The sequence below is a fragment of the Chiloscyllium plagiosum genome, unplaced genomic scaffold (assembly GCF_037043375.1).
Source record: "Chiloscyllium plagiosum isolate Xiang-an unplaced genomic scaffold, Cpla_swu_hap1 HiC_scaffold_16, whole genome shotgun sequence".
NCBI classification, from domain to species: domain Eukaryota; kingdom Metazoa; phylum Chordata; class Chondrichthyes; order Orectolobiformes; family Hemiscylliidae; genus Chiloscyllium; species Chiloscyllium plagiosum.
Genome location: NW_028270154.1, coordinates 39633060 through 39651938, shown reverse-complemented (window position 1 = coordinate 39651938; position 18879 = coordinate 39633060). Strand labels below are relative to the sequence as shown.

General features: G+C 39.4%; 1 pseudogene; it reads left to right on the top strand.

The window, feature by feature from the left end:
- Positions 1 to 2509: 2509 nt before the first annotated feature.
- On the top strand, positions 2510 to 3260 carry LOC148147522 (uncharacterized; annotated as a pseudogene).
- The last annotated feature ends 15619 nt before the right edge of the window (positions 3261 to 18879 follow it).

The following is an 18879-nucleotide window of genomic DNA, read 5'->3' as shown; positions in this document are numbered from 1 at the left end:
GAATGAATTCAGGCTCATTAATAGTCAAGCAAAGAGTGTATCAGAGCTCAGTATGCTCCTTGTCACTGGAAATAATGATCAGTTCTAGTATTTTTTAATGGGTTTCTTTTGTGGTTTTTATTCCAACTTGCCTCAGCCAAATTCTGAAATTTTCTTAATCATGCTCAGATGGAATGTTGGACACAAAATAGGATAAAAAAACTTTATTATTAAACAAAATAAATATGGCATAAAATTAGGTATGGAAATGTAACATTTCATAAATTAATTTGGCACTTGTGACAGCATGTACAGAATAATTATTTTACAAATAAGTGAAGCCTCTTTGGGATTAAAATTATGAAGTGCTGGGGAAGAGCAGCATCTGGGAAGAGAGAAACAGAGTTAATGTTTCAAATCCAGTATGACTTTTCAGAAGCTTCCTGGAGTGAATCACCAAAGCCTGATAATAGAACAATCCCAGAATAAAATTCTCAGTCCAGCACATGAGATAGTTGGAGGCTTTATCACTGAATTTTCTTTAATGTTTCACTATGGCTGAGGTGGCTGAGGAAATAGCGGAGGCGTTGGTTGAGATCTTTCAAAAGTCACTGGAGTCAGGGAAAGTCCCGGAAGATTGGAAGATCGCTGTTGTAACCCCCTTGTTCAAGAAAGGATCAAGACAAAAGATGGAAAATTATAGGCCAATTAGCCTAACCACAGTTGTTGGTAAAATTCTAGAATCCATAAATTTTTAGAAGAGCAGGGTCGGATTAGAACAAGCCAACATGGATTTAGTAAGGGGAGGTCGTGCCTGACAATCCTGTTAGACTTCTTTGAAGAAGTGACAAGTAGGTTAGACCAGGGAAACCCAGTAGATGTGGTCTATCTAGACTTCCAAAAGGCCTTTGATAAGGTGCCACACGGGAGGCTGTTGAGTAAGGTGAGGGCCCATGGTGTTCGAGGTGAGCTACTGGTATGGATTGAGGATTGGCTGTCTGGCAGAAGGCAGAGAGTTGGGATAAAAGGTTCTTTTTTGGAATGGCAGCCTGTGACAAGCGGTGTCCCGCAGGGTTCAGTGTTGGGGCCGCAGCTGTTCATGTTATATATTAATGATCTGGATGAAGGGACTGGGGCCATTCTAGTGAAGTTTGGCGATGATACAAAGTTAGGTGGACAGGCAGGTAGTACTGAGGAAGTGGGGAGGCTGCATAAGGATCTAGACAGTTTGGGAGAGTGGTCCAGGAAAGGGCTGATGAAATTCAACGTGAGCAAATGTGCCTGTCCACCTAACTTTGTATCATTTTCTTCCTTCGGACTCATGACAAGGAAACACTGAAACTACATAGTGATACCAAGTTTCAGCCCACCAGTAGACGAACCATGGACTTCTCTTCAGAATCAGGAAAAAGTGAGGACTGCAGTTGCTGGAGGTGAAAGTCGAAAGTGTGTTGCTGGGAAAGCACAGCAGGTCAGGCAGCATCCAAGGAGCAGGAGAATTGACGTTTCGGGCATAAGCCCTTCATCAGGAATGAGGGCTATGGGCCGGGGCTGAGAGATAAATGGGAGAGGGGTGGGGCTGGGGGGGGAGGTAGCTGAGAAATTGATAGGTGGACGAAAGTGAGGGAGAAGGTGATAGGTCGGGGTATGGGATGGGGGGCGATGATAGACAGATCCAGAAGGCGAAGATGCATTGGAGGCTTGCGACTGGGATAATGTGGGTGTGGGCGGGGTGGGGGGGGGGGTGGGAATGAGGAAGCTGTTGAAATCCACATTTATCCCATGTGGTTGCAGGGTCCCAAGTAGAATATGAGGCGTTCTTCTTCCAGGCGTTGGGTTGTAATAATTTGGCTATGGAGGAGGCCCAGGACCGGCATGTCCTTGACAGAGTGGGAGGGGGAGTTAAAGTGTTCAGCCACGGGGCGGTGGGGTTGGTGGGTGTGGGTGTCCCAGCGATGTTCTCTGAAACGATCCGCAAGAAAGTGTTTTGTCTCCCCAGTGTAGAGGAGACCACACCGGGTGCAACGGATGCAGTTGATGACATTGGTAGAGGTACAGGTGAATTTCTGATGGATGTCACCTGTGGCTGAACGCTTCAACTTCCACTCCCACTCTGTCAAGGACATGAAGGTCCTGGGTCTCCTCCACTGTCAACCCTGAAGGAAGAAAGCCTCATATTCCATCTGGGGACCCTGCAACCACATGGGATAAATGTGGATTTCAACAGCTTCCTCATTTCCCCCCACCCCCACATTATCCCAGTCCCAAGCCTCCAACTTGGCTCCGCCCTCTGGACCTGTCCATCAACGACCCCCCTCCCATTTATCTCTCAGCTCCAGCCCGCAAGCCTCTTTCCTGATGAAGGGCTTATGCCGGAAACATTGACTATCCTGCTCCTCGACGCTGCTTGACCTGCTGGGCTTTCCCAGCAGCACGTTCTCAACTTCTCTTCTGAATCAGTCTCATTTTTGGACATATGCAACTCCACCTCAGTACCTTACTCTCCCACAAGCCTCTGGATAGCATCATGATGTTACACTCTTCTAGCTTCCACCCTAAACATATTAAAGAAGACATCCCCTATGGACAAACCCTGCGCATACACAGGATCTGCTCAGACGAAGTAGAAGACAACGGGCACCTAAAGACTTTGAAGCACACCCTCATAATTATGGGATATGATGCTCAACTCATTGATTGTCAGTTCTGACGTGCCACAGTGAAAAACTGCAATGAGTTCTTCAGAAGACAGACACAGGATATGACTGATAGAGTACCCTTTGTTGTCCAGTACTTCCTGGGAGTGGAGAGACTACACCATGTTCTTCGCAGCCTTCAACATGTCATCGATGATCATGAGCATCTCGCCAAGATCATCCCTAAGCCTTCACTTCTCATCTTCAAACCACAGCCAAATCTTAAACAGACCATCGTTCGCAGCAAACTGCCCACTCTCCAGGACAACATCGACCACAACACCACACAACCCTGCCATGGCAACTGCTGCTAGACATGTCAGATCATCGACATGGAAACTACCATCACATTTGGGAACATCACCCATCATGTACATAGCAGATACTCATGTGACTCAGCTAGTGTTATTTATCTCATATGCTGCGGGCAAGGATGCCCTGAGCCTTGGTATATTAGGGCGACCATGCAGATGCTACAACAACGGATGAATGGATACAGCGCAACAATCATCAGACATGAATGTTCTCTTCCAATCAGAGAATACTTCAGTGGTCAAGGACAGTCAGCCTCCGATCTTCAGGTAAGTGTCCTCCAAGGCAGACCTCGAGAACCACAATACAGAATCACCAACAGACACTCATCACCAAGTTCCTCACCCACGAAGGTGGCCTCAACTGTCATCTTCATTTCATGTCGCGCTACATGTAACCCCACCATACTGTTCTGCATCTGTAAACTCTTCCTTACTGTCCTGTTTTGACACCATCACTTTGATAAGTTGTTATGATCTCTCTACCTTAATTAGTTTGGATAGTTTTCAATTACTTATTGCTTTGGTTAGATCCTTGGTATGTGACTCATATATCTATCATGTTACTCCAGTTATTTAGTTTGTCTCCAGCATCACCTTATGTTTTATAATTATCTCTCTGCCTCATTTAATTGGATTATAGGTCATCCCTTCTCTTATTATTCAGCTGTTGACACTTTACTCACACCATCTGACATGTTTGGTCACCTGCAGAGACTTATTATTTGACACTCCAATCACACCAGTTGTATGTGCTTTTGATCTCTCTGCTCTTGATCTCTCTGCCTATAACTTTAGTGTCTGTGTGCTCTTCTCTCACTACACCTGAAGGGGCAGTGCTTTGGAAGCTTGTGATTTCAAATAAACCTGTTGGACTATAATCTGATGTCATGTGACTTCTGACCTCAGAAGAAAAAGAACATAGATACACTAAAAGTGCAAAAGATGGTATCAGAACTGGAAAGTTTTAATTGTGGGAAAGATTTAATAGCATGGATAATTTTCTTTGGAAAAGATAAGACTTAGAGCAAACTTGATAGAAGCCTTTAAAATTATAAATGCTTGAGGAGGGTACATGTCGAGAGAATGTGGATAATTTTAGTACACAAAAGTATTTGGAAGCAAGTATGGGTGAGAATTTTACAATTCAGAATCCTGAACCCAATTTGTGACTTCTACATAGGACAAAGGGCGTGCAGTTAATCCTCTCCCGGGAAGCAATTTTGCAATTTAAATCTGTTCATGAGACTCTGATTTATAAGACTTACAGTGGCAACGAAACTTTCCCAGGCATTAGGGGACAATGCCAGCTTCAGGCAAAAGTTAAATGTTTCTGCAGCATTGACTGTGGATCAGGAGGATCAATAGACTTTCTTTATTCCAAGTGCCTTTTTCTCACCAAAACATCACATGCCAAAGTCCCACTTACATGTTTACACATGCACACATCATCCCTCTGAACATGCTACTCTCTTTAGAGATTTGCTTCCTGGATTTGTGGATCAACCCAACATAGTCTCCCATCTCTAACTGAAAGCGAAGCTCATGGATCAAGCTGGCCTCCAGGTCCAAAATCTTCTGGACTTTAGGATCAAATCCAGAATTCAAGACATCCTGTTCAACATTCTCTACTCCCTTCCCTGCTTTGGTAAGGCACCCTGTTTATATAAAAGCCAATTTTTTAATGAAGGGAAAAATTAAAACTAAGGGGCATGAATACAAAGTAGTTTATATATAAAATAGATTTTTTAAATTTACAGACTAGTTAGAATACGGAACTGTAGGAAATGTTGAGGAAATTTCATTTATACCTTCAAATGAAAGCAATATTAATACCTTAGAGAAAAGGGAATAGAAAGATATGTGAAAAGTCTGATATGGGATAATCAGAACAGAAAGAGATTCACATAGATTTTGGACATCAGTGCAGAATAGTTTATTTCTATGTAGTGCAATCTGTGCCATTCAACATAAAATGGGATTTATTATTATACTGTATCATGTGTTAGCTTGTCAGAAAAAAAATCAATATTTTGATTGTCATTAGACATTGTCAATATGAAACAATTGAAGGTCATTTGGATGTTGGAATTGAGAACAATAAGACATTTTTTACTCTTATTTGTCACAAATGAACTGTTGCTTTCTGGAGGTCATGGCTTTTTGTGTGATTGTTTAATATTTGTACCCAAAGAAAGTAGAAGTAACAAGTAAATTGCAAATTTCTACAAACCTTTCTTTACTAAACTTTCTGGTGCATAAATGGCTTTTTATTAGATGCAGGTTTTTTTTCAATTCCAGTTGAGACTGTGCTTTTCTGGGGCACATTCTCATGTGAATGTATAATTAGTCTCATTTGACAATTGCTCTGACTGGAACTTAAGAACTTCTAAGATTTTAAAATAATATTTAGAGAGGGGTCTTATTGTGATGATGCATTTTACTTAAAATTAGAAACAATCACGATGTTCATATTCATAATCACAGTGGGCTTCAAAACACCAATAAATGTACCACAGGAAGTTTGCTTCCAATTGAGGTGACATGGTAGCTCAGTGGGGGTGGTATGGTGGCTCAGTGGGGGTGGTATGGTGGCTCAGTGGTTAGCACTGCTGCCTCAGCTCAAGGGACCTGGGTTTAATCCCAGCCTCGGGCGACTGTCTGTGTGGAGTTTGCACATTCTCCCCGTGTCTACATGGGTTTCCTCTGGTTGCTCCGGTTTTCTCCCACAGTCTAAAGGTGTGCATGGTTGGGTGAATTGGCCATACTAAATTGCCCATAGTGTCCAGGGATGTGTAGGTTAGGTGCATTATTTATGGGTAAACGTAGAGTAATAGGGTAGGAGAATGGGTCTGGGTGGGTTATTTTTCAGAGGGTCAGTGTGGACTTGTTGGGCTGAAGCACCTGTTTTCACACTGTAGGGATTCTATGAAAATAGATTTAATGTTTCTAGTAATCCTGTGCACCTCTAGCACTGCATATTTTGGTTTTGTGTATAGCAGTAAAAATGATAAAAGATTGGCTCTATCTGGATCTTAGATAATGATAAATCATGTACCACTACACACCCATCAACTTTTTATCTTCAGATATCATTGTTCTATAATCTGAGCCATTTGAACTGTCAGCTTTTACTGGCAGTGGCAGTTTCCTTTGAAGAACCTTGGCATCTTTTATTGCTTTGTTAGGTTGTCATGCATGCAGAGTTTAAATTAATGCTGAATTCATGCATAAAAATGTATGTAAAGCCTTATTACTAGTGGTAAAAGTGTTCTATAGTCATTGTTGAGGTTTTGATTGTGTTAACTCAGTGACTGGATACCTGAGAGGATGCTAATTCCTGTTACGTAAATACAAAGCAGTTGCAACTATGTAGAATACATTCAACTCAGCAGTCCATCATCACGTTCATCCTTCACATGAGCAAGTATGTCTAATGTACGAATATCAATCATGCTTTCACACGCTTCAACCTCCTTTGGTTCATCCATTTATCTAATATAATCTTCAAATTTTGTCTCAACAACTAACTTATAAACAGAATTCCAAACCTTACACTTATTTTCTTCTGCTCTTTGTTTTAAAGTTCCTACATTGAATAATTTATTCAAGGCCTCAAATTAGAATCTGGCAGCTTCTATCTCTTCCAATCACATTCTTCCATAATTATAAATACTTCTATTATATTGCCCTATAATCCACGCTGTTCAAGTCAAGAAAGACTTTCTTTATAACCAGCTATAGTGTAACTCATTGACTAATACATCCAAATGGGTATTTTCTTTTTGAGAAATCCAAAATGGCAGAATTGATTTTGACCAGTGCTCTGGAGCTAACTGATTAGATTAGATTCCCTACAGTGTGGGGACAGGCCCTTCAGCCCAACTAGTCCACGCCAACCCTCCGAAGAGTAACCCACCCAGACCCATTCCTCCTAACTAATGCACCTAACTCTATGGGCAATTTAGCATGACCAATTCACCTAACCTGCACATCTTTGGACTGTGGGAGGAAACATGGGGAGAATGTGCAAACTCCACACAGACAGTCACCCAAGGCTGGAATTGAACTCAGGTCCCTGGCGCTGTGAGGCAGCAGTGCTAATTGCTGAGCCACTGTGCCACCCATGACAATACATTGGTGAAAGTTGAGATAAGGGTTTGAAATTTTAAGAATTAATCTTGTGTAAAATCTAGGACAGCTTATCTTTAATTTAACATTTTATGTAAAAAATTGTTAGAAGTCTCAAGTCTCTTGAAGCTTGGAATGAGGGCCAGACATCGAATCAAGGCCTCTGCTGTAGTGCAGGTAAAACCAGTCAATTAAGTAACAGGATTAAATGGCGTTTCTAACTGCCTGTTGATTAGAATGATTGGAGTCTCACTAGTTCAAATAAGAGGTCATGTAGTCTGTTACAGAGTCTATTGATATTAGGTGGTAATACATTAAGATTGGTGAAAGAGGTATTTGGGAGGGAGTGAATGTACTGACCTTTTGTTTTATATCATCAGCCTGAAGGAAATTAAGGATTGAAGTGCTGTGTGAGAGGAATGACTTTTGAAGGATAGTCAAGACTGATATAACAGGGAAAACATACTCTTATTGAGACTGTGAGCTGGCATGGGATGAGTGGCTGCCTTGGTAAGTTCGACAAGGTAAACGTTTCTCATCTGTAGTCTTGAAAATGAGAAATTTTAGATTATTCTTTAAAATATATAATTAATATAAATATATATTATAACTATATAACATAAATACATAATTATTTATCATGAGTATGTAATTTAAATTAGAATTAAATAGCAAAAGTAATTGAAGGGTCTAACCTGGCAAGACCAGGAGATTAGGTCAAATGCTCCCTCTGATGTGGAACACTTGTTCAGTGAATGCATTACAAGATGAAAATGAAAGGCAAAAAGCAAAAAAAAAGGAGGAAATAAGAGCTGGCAATAAATAGGACTGTGATACAGAAGTGTAGATATCTTGAAGATTACTCTAAAGATACTAAAACAAAACACCGAACTATGGATGCTGGAAATCTGAATCAAATCCAGAAAATGCTGGAAACTCAGCTATTCTGGCAGCTTCTGTAGTGCTTTGAGTCCAATCACCCTTCAGAAAACTACTTCTGTTTTATCTCAAGATGATGACAGACCTGAGTTTCTCCAGCAATTTGTCTTTTTTTAAGAAGTTCTATTCTTAAATAGAATGCTATTTAAGTTGCATTTGCAATTGGGTAGACCAATTTAACAGGGTAAATAGTAGTTTAATGGGTATGGAATGATTATAGAGACATGGCTGTAGGGTGGCCAAGGTTGGGACTGAACGATTACTCTTCAGGAAGGATAAGGAAAAAGGACAAAAGTAGTGGGTTGGCATTGATATTGAAAGAAGTAATTGGGGAAATGATGAGGATATTCGTACCAAAAATCAAGATACGCAGTCAGTCTATGTGGAGCTAGTAAGCATTAATAAGCTGAAAGCATTGTGGTTATTGTCTATAGGCCTCAGTGAAGTAGGGTATGGTATTAAACTAGAATCAGGAGCTACAGGCTAAAGTGCTACAGTAATTATTCAGTGTTTTACCCTATGTAGTGTGTGAACTACACCACCTATAATAACATGGCAAAAATTCCTGCAATGTACAAAAGGGGTTTTCTTGAAGCATATGTTGAGGAAACAACCAGGGAATAGGCTGAGATTTGGCTTTTTTTTTTGCAATACAAGTTAATATGACCCATAGTGTAAATTTTTCATTGAGATAGAAAGTGAAGCAACTTTATTCCTAAGTCGCTACAAAAGCATAAGGGGTTATTTAGTTGTAATTAGACTGGGTAACTTCAGGCATGACAGTAGATAGCCAATGGTTACTTCAAGAATGCTTGCATTTCACTTGTTTTTTTTTGAGTAAAACATAATAAGAAAGTCATTTAAATATGCTTTAAATAGTATTAGATGTAAAGAAGAATTAAAGTTGCTAGAAAGTAGCCAATAAAAGGACCGAACCATCTAGAATTCAGCCAGAAGGACCAAGATGTTTGGTTTTTAAGAGAGTTGAGGGAAAAGTGAGACTAAATTTGCAAGAAACAGAAGAGCAGAGTAAGGTCTTCTATAAATGTAAAATAAGTGAAGAAAAAAATTGGTGTCTGGTGAAACAAGAATTGATAATGGAGAATTAGGAAGTAGTAGAGCAAATAAACTACTTGTCTTTGGACTACAGAAGGCTTCAACTTCCCCAGAAATGCTAGGGAAGTAAAAATCATAGGATCCCTCTGGTGCTGAAAAAAGCCATTTGGCCCATTGATTCTGCACTGACTCTGCAAAGAGCATTCCACCCAGACCACTGTGTTCCCCATTAGATGCTAAGTGTTTATTTGAAATGAGGAATTGAAGGAGATAAGTATGAAAAGCTGCAGAGATTAGACTGAAATCTCCAGGGCCTAAAACAACTTAGGGTTTTAAGAGGTAGCTGTGGAAATAATGGATGTGTTGCTTGTCATTGTCCATTGGAATGAGAGATGTGTGGATGGTGTGATGGAGGAAAAAAAACAGGAATTGCAGAATGGTTACCCTAACTTCAGAAATAAGAATACTAGAGTCTGTGCACTGTTATAATCAGTGAAGTACACTAATTCAACATGGTTTGAGGGAGAACCAGTGGACATGTACTTGAATTTTCAGGAATCTTCTGATGAATTCAAGGTCAGCATTCAAAATCATGAACATTGAATTGTGTTATACTGGCATATAAGATGTTTACTGCATCTTTGATTGAGGACTGAAATTGGAAAGACTTTTAAAAACCAAAGATTATTACTATACTGCTTTCAAAAGCAACTAAGCCTGAATGTTTATTTCCCTCAGCAAGTCCCAATTTTTCTAAGCATTATAGATTGTGAACCAGTAATTTTGCCTCCTACAAGCAAACAAATCTGTAAGAGGAAGATTGAAGTAGCAAATCCTGATGACAAGCCAAAAAGAACCTGGACCCTGTGAACTGGGACCATTGAACTGCTGCTTTTTCTCTGCCCTGGTGCCCATGTACATCTGCCTGCACATGGAGGGAGTTTTAAGGTGGAGGGGTGTGTGTTAGATTCTTCTGTCTTGTAACATCATGTCTGATCCATTTATCTGTGGCCAAGATGCATTTATTTATCAAAATTCTTGGACAAACCGGGTTTGTGCCTTGTCAACTTGGGTCTAAAAAAAAGCAGTGAAATTTGTATACTTACTTCAAAATTTAACTCTTGTGACTATTCCAGGAATACTGGGCTTCATTTTTCAGTGCACTATGCCCAGTGAAGCATAACATGTGATTTGGAAAAATAGTTAGCAGATAGGAAATTGAGGTTAGATGGGAGGTCTTAGAATAGAAGATGGAGCTAAGTTGAGTACTGCAAGGATAAGTGCTTGGAGCCCCAACTGTTCACATATACTACAACTCTGGCTGAGAATAGCAAACTTGGAAATACTAAATTTGCGATTTTCAAGTGATGAAGTGGACACGAGGCTTCAAGGTGACCTGAACAAACTGAGTAGGCAGTTTCAAACAAGTGTGAAGTTTTGCACTGCAATAGAAAAACAGAATGGCAGTACTACTTAAATGTTGATGTATTAAAAACACCAAGGTGCCTCTGTATATCAGTCAAAACAAATATGCGGGTGAAACAAACAATTAGGAAAAACCTCATCTTTTAAGTACAAGAACTAAGATGTTGTTCTGCAGCTGTACAGGGCCTTTGAGGCCTGAAAGTAATGTGTACTGTGGTCTCTTAATGGACTTCCCATAGAGGGATTGCAGTAAAAGGTCACCTGATTGAATGATTTCCTGAATGATGAGATCTCATTGACATATGTAGACTTCTGACTGGGCTCAACAGACTGGTGTTTTAAGGTAATTTAACCAACATTAATGGTTGAGATAAGAAATTACCGAGAGTATGCTGAAACCAGAATTTCAAGATAGCTCCACAAAAATATCATAGTACTAAGTATTGATTCAGGGAAATTCATTTGTGTAATGGAACATGATTGCTACACTCCTCTTAAAGTGAAATTGAGTCTGTCATTTTAAAATAGGAACAAGACCAGTACAGGGGTCCCTGAGTTATAAACATTCAGATTATTAATGTGATCCCAGACATGGTTTTAAATTTAAAACCTAAAATTAGAACATTGGCTCTAATTATCAACAGTTGCTTTCCTTTTGTGTCCTGACTTATAAACAAACTCTAGAACAGAAATTGTTCATAACCTAGGGACTACCTGTCTAGGAGGCTGGAATTGCTCATCAGGGAGCTCAGTCAAGGGGAGCATCCTATGATTTTCTTGAGATCTTCACTATCCACGCTCTTCACAAGAATGAATTCTATTTTACTCCAGCAATAAAAGTACTGTATTGTCAACTTCTTCAGTTGTAACATTAAACTGTAGCCATGCCCTGGAGCTTAGATAATTGGTCCCAGAGGGAATGTTTTCTTGTTGGGCATGCCTGCTCTTTGGAGTATTACCTCCAGTTTTTCCATTAACTTCAATTTTACTAAGTCACTTTTCCCACACTCCATAGTGATTCTTGGACAATTTTCCATTTGTCAGACACTTAGAGCCTATTAAAACTGTTTGATAATGGATGTAACTAACTTTGGGGGTGCATAATAGTGTTTGAGTCAGTGGGGGAGACTGTAAAACAAAATTAACTTTCCCAAACAACACTCCACTGGAGAAATTCATAACTTTTTAACTTCTAATTATGCTGATCTGTTAAATTACAAGCTAAAATGAAGAAAGTTTTAGTCAGTACAAATGTGAAATTGGACTTGTGATCTTGCTTCGTGATGCAGATGCTTGGAGTAACATTCTCTCCACAGATAAGGTTGTACATATAGTTGGAAATTCTAAGTGTCCGTCTGTTTTGTCAGATCTCATTCACTGGATTAGATCTTCATGTCACCTGAAACAGGAGCCCCACTTCCTCTGAATTTTCTTGAGACCATCTTAAAACAAATTACATGTTCTCACAGAACTTCTTAGCAAAGATGACAACTATTGATGGCACAGATTTCCTAGGAGCTTCTAGATGGCCCCTTTTTAAATAAATGCTCTGGATAACTGATGTGTAACATTGAAATTATCCAATTTTTCAGTTCCTGTTTTAGAGCCGTCTTCTGTTTTCTGATCCTTTTTTAAAAAATTATTTCACGGATTTGTTTTTGCTGCCTTCTCCTGCTGATGTCTAATTGTCTCTGACCATGTGGGTCAAACAATTCTCTTACCTCGCTACATCGAGAGCAAGGGTCACATGAAGCAGCATATTTTAAAAGCCATCATAATCAATCCCCTTTGATGAAAACTCAGCTCCTTTCTAAGCATTCTTAAACAATTAGTTTCTATAGACATTGATTTAAACAGCAAAAGTAAGGAAAACGTCTTACTGAAGTGCTCAATGTTTCTGATGATATGGAATAAATAAAATTGGCTGAAGAATCCACTCTGGCAAAAATGAAACCTCAACGTGAAGCTCATAGCTTCATAATTCTCTTTTTTTTTCATTGGACTAGATACACAAGCTTTCCATCACTATGCATTACAATTACTATACTGCGTAATTTTTGCACCCTGATACAACCTCCTAGCGGATGTGTTCCTTGACATCATGTAAAGGACTTTCACTTGCTGGGATCACCAGGAATAAATCCTTCCAGGATGTGTGCACTACTCAGAGCTCTTATTATTGCATCCCTTTTCACTCACAGTTGCCTCAAATGTTTGTTTGCCTCCTGCTGTAGGTTTGGAAATTGGCTGGCAGAGGGCAGTACACGCAAAATTAGCTCACGACACCTATGTAGAAACCATCAAGTACAGCATGAGAATGAGCACTTGGAAGTCATGATGCCTCACTTCACTCCCTGCCTTCTCTCCTCTTGTAACTATGCTATGCTGCATTGGTGGCGAGTGTGATGGCATTTGGTCTGAGCGTATCCAGCAGAGTGGTCTACTGGACATGTTTCTCCAAGACGCTGGTACACTTTCTAGGGAGGCAGGCAAGACTTCATGCCAAAGGTGTGGCAGCAGTTTGAATCTACTATGAATGCCTTCAAGTTGTTCATATGTCTGCACATAGCCTCTGGCAACTCTGCCAGGTGTTCACCAGATTTTAAAAAGGCTTTTAATATAAAAAGCCCACTGGAAGTTGCAGATGCTCTGAACCGCCCATTTCCAGAATGGTACTAATAATGTCTAAACAGCAATACGTGGTGTTCATGGAAAGTGAGTATCAAGTCTACTGAAAATAGACAGAAAAGGGACGGGATATCTGTATCTGCAATCTGCTTTCTAATTCTTTCTTCCACCAAATCCTTGCAGTGCTGAATTAGGATGCAAATCCTGGCTTAGATTTCCACCATATTTATGAAAAAATGCTTCCTGATTTCATTCTTAAAATAGCTTAGCACTAATTTCAAGAATTTTTTGTAATTGCTGTGTTGTCCCAAAGGTGTTTCTGTATCTCACTTCATGGTCAATTCAAGGCTCTTCATCTACAAAGGCTTAGAATGAGTTTGACCTTCAGCAGTTGGAGATGTTGTCCCGTTTTGCATTGGCAAAATTCATGTGCTCACCAGAGTGTGATCCCCAAGCTCAATAAAAAATGTAGCTACAGAATTGAATGTCTCTTTACTGATGGAGGGTTCAGGGAATGCCTTGGTGCTTCCTCTGAGGTGAGAATTGTTCAGATGTTGAGATGGGGAAAATCTCCTTAGAATTTCAACTTCTTTCTGTTAAAGAGCAAGATGTGCATTTCTCCTGTGTTTTCTCATAATGGCAAATTCCTTGATTTTGTATCATATCTGTAAATCTCTTCAGACCTTAACATACTTTGTAAGAAACTGTGCAGTCATGACCTTTGTTATGGACCAAGCCAGACCCTCTCAAAACATTTCAAGAAGTCAGCTTAACATTTCTAGTTATTTTAAGCAGGTATTAAGTAAATATTCCAGGAATGATGCAGCTGGCCCAACCACTCAGTTTTAAACAAAACAGTATTTATTTACAGGTGAACAGAACAGAATATAGGATAACATAACTTATCTGAAACCCCAATCGACATGAAAATGCAACTTAATGATGCTGTTCCAAATACTTGCCACATCCTATAAACACTCCTTGGCAAAAAAGGAAAAATCAAACGCAGGTTCTTACAGGAGAGAGATTGCAGAGAGAGAGAGAGAATCAGCATGGAGCTGTTTCTTTGGGTCCAGCAGCTTCTCTGGGTTCCCAGCTCAAATCAAATCAGAATCAGAGAAAACACTGAACTGGGAGAACATTGCATGAGTGTTTTAAAAAAAAAACACTTCGAGCTTTCTCAAATAGAAATTCCAGACATATCGGAACCTTTGCCTTTATGCCACCTCTGAAAAAAACCCCAAGGACAACATAACCTTATGAAAGGAGCAGCATCGCCACACCTTGAATGAATGGAGGTGTTGTGGAGAGTTTGTTGGGGTGGCGATTTTGCTACGTATGAGGGTTACAGCACCAATAGTTTAAGGAAACCATAGAACAAATTTGGAACTGAAAACCGGCCTTTCAAAAACACCGGTTCAGATTAACGACAAAACCTGTAGCCACATCAGAGATCCATCTGACTGTATAAAAACCTTAAACAGTTGTCTAAGCTTTTAGCAGTCATTAAAAGCACTAATGGATATTGTACGGCTGGTTTTCTTGACAACTTTGTAGGGGAATGTTATTTGGTTAACTAGTTGTCTTCCAAAACACTGAAGGATTCTGCATTGCAGGTTTTGGTAATATGGGTGGCTCAATGCCAGTTTTTTAAAAACAGTTTATGTCACAATAACAAGAATCATACAGTGTAATCTATGTATAGAGGCTGTGGGTTGGAAGATGAAGACCAGAGGAACATAGTTCTCGAGGAGGGATGTGAGCCATAATGTGAACAATGGGATGAAAATTTCAGATGGTACTGTTGATATTTCTAGAATGGAATCCTTCTTTGCGACAAAGGACGCCATGTAAAGTGTCTAATGTGAAAGATTTACATCATTAGAATGATGTAACACATACAAACTGAAGATTTTGCAGGAAGCAGTGTGGTATAATCAGATTAAATGTTAGAAATTAGTGAGCTTATAGTGCATATGTGGATGGCCTATCACCACAAATGGAGATGGGGCCAAGGAAAGGAAGAGCCAGATTACTGTTGTGAATTTAAGTGGTGATCTTAAATTAATGATTTAAAAAGCAAAATTAAAGATTTTTGTCCATTTCGAGGCAAGAGCTGCATATGGTACCAGTCCAACCATCGATATATCAGAGAGGGGGGATAAAACTGCGGATCCTGGAAATCTGAAACAACAATAAAAATTGCTGGAAAATCTTAGTAGGATCTGAAATGTTAACTCTGATTTCTCTCTACAGATGCTGCCAGACCTGCTGAGGTTTTCCAGAAATTTCTGTTTTTGTTTCCGATGTATCAGGGGAGTTGTTTTGACGTTGCCAGAATATGACCGGATCACAAACAAATTCCCTCTATCCCACAAAAAGGCTAGCATAACTCCAGACAAATAGGGAGATTGAAATAGGTTGGAATTCTTTTTATATGCTTTCCTATACTAAAGGGTGCAAGGGAGTTTCCTGGTAATTCCTCTAGTCCACCACCACCTCCCCTCTGCCCCGATACCCTCTGGCCTAATGGAATTGTTTTTTAGTTAGTTAGTGTGGCATTTGATTGTATATCTGAGTTCTGAACAAATTAGGGCATTTGAACAAAACTTCGGTGTACAGTGGTATTTAAGACATTCTTGTTTACTGTTTATGCAATATTTATTGAACTCAAGTTAGATATAAACAACTTGTAGCACTGAAAAGTGAATGGTTTGATTGGTGGAAATTAATGCTACACAGAAACATTTGATTTAATACTTAAAGCCTGTCAAACTGCAGGGAGTCCTTCTGCTGTGGAAACAATGCACATGCTCAATTTCTGATGTTGTGAAGCTTGCCAAAATTTCCAGACTTCAATGCTGAGCAGTTCCATGTGAGATAAAGAAATCTAAATCGTATGAATTCTCAATTGGTTTGAAATGGCATCAATTTATGTAAAAGTTGGTAGTACTATTGAGATATCAATTTTTTTTTGCATGTAACCTAATAAAACACAACTCAGCATAAGCTTCTGGCAAACTCTGAAAAGTCACAATCTTGGCTCGAGATTTGGGAGTTTGCATTCTGCACAGGAAGTCTTTTTCTAGCATACTGTTCAATTAGGTTTTTGAATAAGACAATAGCTTTGTGCCAAAGTGATTATTCCTTTGGCTTCAGTCTCTATCACAGCAACTGAGTACTTCCGAGATCCTCTCACCTGGAAGATTATTTAATGGTTTATAAACAATTGTGACATTTTCTACATCTGCATTAATTAGAAAGAAACACTGAATAAAAAAATAGACTGAGATGGAATTAGCTGAAGAGATGAAGAAAAACAGATCAGTTACATTTTAAATCTTTTTATTGTAGTCCAACACTTGAAGCAAATTACCAGTATTCATTTGAAATTCATATCCAGTTTATTTTCTATGGCATTTTGGGAAGTTTTAGCAGGAATGGCAAGTCATTCATTAGCCTGAACACTTTTAAAGTCAATTCCAAACTTTAAAATGAAACAGCATTTTAAATTGTTAGAATTGAGTTGCACACCAGATAGATTAAAGTTGCCAGGTGCATTACATGAAAGCTGTCTTCAGTAGCTTTAAAAAGGAAAAACTAGAAATACCTTTATCTAGTCTGTTGGCTTATGTCATTTTGAATAATTTAGATGTACCTACCAATACCAAACTGAGAATAATTTGATTTCATAAAGTACAGTATACTTGACTTTTTTGTTTTTCCAAATTGGAACCAAAATTCTTTCTGAAACCAGTTTCTTATTTCCTTTATATAACACTAATAAGGACATTTCCGTTCTGCTGTGATCTACTTTTCAGTCAAAAAGAGAAATCCAAAATACTTTAAGATTTGTTCTTATTCAAATATATTTGTTCCAACAGGAGTGATAGGAAGTACAGAGAGTTGGCAGTGCTAGAGCAGCAGGAATGGATCTCCTGCTCTGATCTGTGCTGCACTCCCCTCAGATTCTTAGGAGTCCTCTCTCATAATGGGCTCTGGCCTGAAACTGCAGCTGCCTCCACGCCCAACTTTAAAATCCTACACCTGAGTGTACACCTAGTTGAGCCTGAGTGCTGTTGCTGCCTGCAGATGACCCTCTCTCTGGACCCACTCCAACCCATTTAAAACACTTGGCAAAGCCAGGCATATCCCAGAATGAGTATTGATCAAATAGTGTTGCTGTATTAGCTGGTATCTGCATGCATACAGATGCACAGTTCATATGCACAGATTTTAAAAGATTATAGATCCAGCATAATTACCATCCTGAGAATGTCAGACCCAAGATACAAAACAAAGTCAAATTTCAGAGCTGTCCTGGAAAATCTGGGATGATTGGCATCAATCTTCCAAGCTGTTGGGTCTTCCCAGCCAGCTTTGTCAACCTCAGTCACATCTGATTAGCATTGGGGATGAGAAATGACACCCTCTCCCCACCCTCTTTTGCAACATTTTAGAAAGGTGCAGTTTGAATGTTAGTGAACAGGGAAGTAGACGAATCAGTGCATTGGTATGGCAAGTTGATGAGTGAGGTAGTTGGTTAGGTTGGTAGATGGGTATTCAGGCTTGGTGGATGGTTGGAGGAGTTATTTGAATAATCCAGGTCAGTGGGATAATCCAGTTCGGGGGCTGGTAGACTGAAAAGTGTGTTTGTGGGTGGGGGGAGCCATGTGAATGGAGTGTGATGGAGTTACCAAACAGTTAGGCTAGGTTTTTATTGTCTAATGTTTCCTGAGAAATTATTCAAGGAAATTAATCTGCGCCACCTAATTATAGTCTCTGCTCCCCAACTCTTTAGTTCGTGATGTTTGCAGAGAGCCCCAGGGAACTGAATACTTGCTATTTGACACCTGAAGTTTCTTTCTAACTCTCACAGGAATTACTATGTGTTGGAACATGCATGGGGTCCTAATAAATGTCTCCAGTTTTATGTTGGACAATCCAGAGACTGGAAAACCTGCCATGTATTCCAGAATTTTTCAGAAGCAGTAATTATCATCAGTTTGGAAGGTAAATTTTAAACCACTTCTCCAAGACAGAAGTCTAACTCCACTTAACTTTAGGCTAGTAAACTTCACATCAACACTTATAGAACAAATTGCGATTATAACTAAAACTAACACCAGTCATTTAATATGAAAATCTTATTGTTAATCAAGGATGATTGAATAGTCATAATCATCAAAATTATGGAATAGTGGCAGCAAAGAAGCAAACATTTGGCCCATCTGTGTTAGCTGCCAAGTTAAATTAGCTAAACATACACCCAGTCCTTTCCCAGTAACCCTGCAAATCTTGTCTCTTCAGTTGTACATCCAATTCCACTTTCTACAAGCCATGATTGAATTTGCCTCCACTTGTCTATCAGGCCTATCTTTCAACCATAACCACTGTGTTTGTTTTTAAAGAAATTGTTATTTTGCCAATCACTGTAACTTGATGTCCTCCTCTCGTTCTTAACACTTTACCAATAGTAAACATTTCTCTCCATTCATTTGGTCTAGAATCATTATGACTTTGAAAGTATCGATCTAAACTCCACTGAAACTTCTGTTTTCTGAAAGATCAACTTTCTTTTCTGTCAATATAGCTAGGCAGCTGAGGTCACTCATTCCTTGAATATTCTCAAATTGTTTCTACATGTTTCATTAAGCTCTCATATCTTCATAAAGTGCAAAACCCAGAATGGAAATTAATCTTCCAGATGAGGC